Raw genomic sequence first — 3503 nt, 5'->3', positions numbered from 1 at the left:
ACACACACACACACACACACACACACACACACACACACACACACACACACACACACACACACAGTTATGCAGCTCGGCCCGTTGTGAGCTTGCAGATCGTCTTGTTTCCATTGTGGTCCATTGTACTCAATTCATCAGTAATACATATCGTTGCTGTCGGGGCAGAAACCTCTGATCTCCATATTTTAACTCTTTGTGTCGTTTTTCATAAATTAACCCCTACTTGATCATACTACAGCGTCACACAAAAGCATCAAAAGTAGCAGATCTACAAGCTCTAAACGCGGTGCAAAGCGGCGTGTTTAGAGCTTGTAGATCTGATACTTTTTATATACTTTTGAACTTGAATCCTAAAAAGTAACAGTTTTGGACGTACAAGGTTATACAGAGGATGCTGCTACCAAGGTGTCAGTGGTGTAAAGTAACTAATTACATTTACTCAAGTACTGTACTTAAGTACAATTTTGAGGTATTTTTTACTTTACTGGAGTTTTTTTTTTATACTTTTACTTCTACTCCACTACATCTCAGAGGCAAATATTGTACTTTTACTCCACTACAATTATTTGAAAACTTTAGTTACTAGTTACTTTGTAGATTTTGATTATTATTACAGAACACACATTAACCACTTCAGCCCTATATACATTTCGGCCATTTGAAAATAGCAGATCTACAAGCTCACAATGCGTCGCATCGCGACGCATTGTGAGCTTGTAGATCTGCTATTTTCAAAGTATTTGTATACGTTTCATTGAAAACGTATTCAATTGGACATTCTGCATAATGAGTACTTTCTACTTTTGTTACTCTAAGTACATTTTGATACCAATACTTTTGTACTTTTACTCAAGTAAATTTTGAATTCCAGACATTTACTTGTAACTATTATAAGTTTATAAGTATTTCTACATTGCAGTATTGATACTTTTACTTAGGGAGAGTACTTTTCCCACCACTGCCAGGTGTTGAAGGAGTTAAACTATGCTCACTTTGTATTTTGAGGTCAGACATTATTTTAGTTTAGCTTTGAGTTTGGGTAGAGAGTCCAGATCTTTAATGGGTTTTGGTAGTTCATTCCACATTATAGCAAAGGAGAAACACATCAAAGTAACATGGGTATAAATATACAAATGGTTCTACAAAGAGAAAGGAAACATACATACAGAGAGAGAAGAATAGACATCAACCCCACATCCTCCTTTTATCATCATTCCACTGTTTCTATTGATTTTATTCCTTAGTCTCAGCCTTTTCTTAATGTAATGTAATGACCTATGATTGTATCGATTTATTGTGCTTATCAAAGCCATGTGTTTGGTCAAATGGTATGTAATGACCTATGAATTCATTGTATGGGACATTGAGATGGGTTTTACAATGTTGTGCTTATTAACTCTTATGTTATAGTAACCTGTGTATCATGTGTGACATGCTTTCTAATAAACACATACTGTAAGAAAGTCACCTTGTTTTGATTCAATCTTTAATAATAATAATAATAATAATAATAATAATAATAATAAATCCAAATCTTTGTGTGATTGGAACTTTGTTTAACATTAACCACTTGAACCCTCGCATCTCTATTCTGATGGGAACATTAGCAGAAAATAGCAGATCTATAAGCTCACACTGCCTTGCGCTGCGAGGCGTTGTGAGGTTGTAGATCTGCTATTTTCGGGCAAATAGGTTTGGTAAGGGGGGGAAAAAGAGCAGACTAAATACAAGTTTTGTGGTTAACTGTTTAAAAGTACTCATTAACATGAATCCAACATATTTAATAGAAAAGATAATGTGTAAATAAACAAACAAACAATCAAACACTGATGATAGTGCTGTCAAATAAGTCTGAAACTATCTATGAAAACTATGAAAAAGTTTAATCTGCAACACAATGTTATACAATATGTATTTCTCTCTCAGCTAAGGGGTCCTTGGTCTGGAAAACCTTGAAGACCCCTGACTTAAGGTGGTATCAACAGTGGGGAAAAGTAACTTAGTAAAGTTCATAGCCTAAGTGCAATTTATTTGGACCTTCATCTTTTCCAACATCCAAACTAAAGTAAAGCACATAGTTTTACATTGAGTGATGTTGTCCTGGCGCCCCCTGGTGTTCAATCTGCAACCACACCACATGTGTAGATGTCATTTTTATTACAATCAATACAATGATCATATTATGATGAGACTGTTGAGAATAGGCTCTATGCACAGCAGACATATTAGTGTAGCATAGTGTGGGTCTCAAGCTTTTACATTTCAAGGACCCCCATAACTCTGTGAGTGTACAAATGGAACCAAATGGACCCGTAAGGGTTCAATTTGTACACTCTTAGAGTTACACACCCGTACACGGCCATTTGGAACCCCCTCAAAGCACCATGAGGGTCCCTGAACCACACGTTGAGACCCACTGGTGTAGCAGAGTGTTTCCAGTGAGCCAACATGCACAATATCAGCACCCTGACTCTGTTTGACCAGAATGGAACAAACAGTACATTAGGGGCATTTCTCATCTCAAGTGAAAGAAAATGGGGTTTTCAGTTGAAATAACATTAGCCTCGATCTCCAGGCTTTTATTGTTTAGTTTTGCTAAAAAATAAAATAACATTGATTAACATTCCCATAGACTTTTTGGGGTGTTTAAAGTTAAATGTTTCAAAAACTACAAATTATTTCAAAAAGAAAAGTACAAGCACACATGTCCACAGTAAGCTGGATTTTTTTTACAGTTTGAATGGAGTTTCTAAGTGAAAGTATGTGGGGGTAGTTAGGTGCCATACTTTTGGGAGAGAATAAATAAATAGTGACAATAGCTATAGTGTGCTCGCTGCTGCTGCAGCGAGCCCACAATGAACAATCAACAAACAAACAACCAAACAAAACAACAAACAACTATATGCCATAAACCTGAGAGAATAGGTGTCTTTCCAAGACAGCCTTAAAAGAGGCCAGTGTTGGATCATGGTGAATATTGGGAGAGAGTTCCACAGGGTGGGGGCTGCCACACTGAAGGCTCTGTCCCCCCAAGGTTCACTTGTTTGCTTTGGGGACAGAGAGGAGGTCCAAGTCTGTTGACCGCAGGTTCCGTAACAGTGGCTGAGAAAGCAAAAAGATTATTGAACACATTTAAATTTCAAATATTGAAAATGTTAGTTTTATAGCAATATAAAGCTCTGTAAGATGAATGTACTGTGATGTTTGCCATTAGAATGACACCATTTACTCTCTGTTGACACACTGCATTATGTTACATTTATACCAAGCTCATGGAAGCAATGTCATTGGCCATCCAGGTGTCAATCAACTCTAGTCAACCTAGCAGGTTCTGACAGGGGGTGGGACTAAAAAGGAGGAAGGAAGACAGTGTGAGAGTGAGAGAAACAGGTGAAAACAGAGATGTTCAATAATGTGGTTAATGAAGAGCCAGGGATTAATATCAGTGTGGATATATCAGTATGTTTGTGTGTTTGGAGCTGGGTTTTCACTCAGTATTTCTA

This window comes from Gymnoscopelus microlampas (assembly GCF_963454915.1).
Source record: "Gymnoscopelus microlampas genome assembly, chromosome: 24".
Lineage (NCBI taxonomy): Eukaryota > Metazoa > Chordata > Actinopteri > Myctophiformes > Myctophidae > Gymnoscopelus > Gymnoscopelus microlampas.
The sequence above is the reverse complement of the archived record's forward strand: the minus strand, read 5'-3'. Positions refer to the sequence as shown.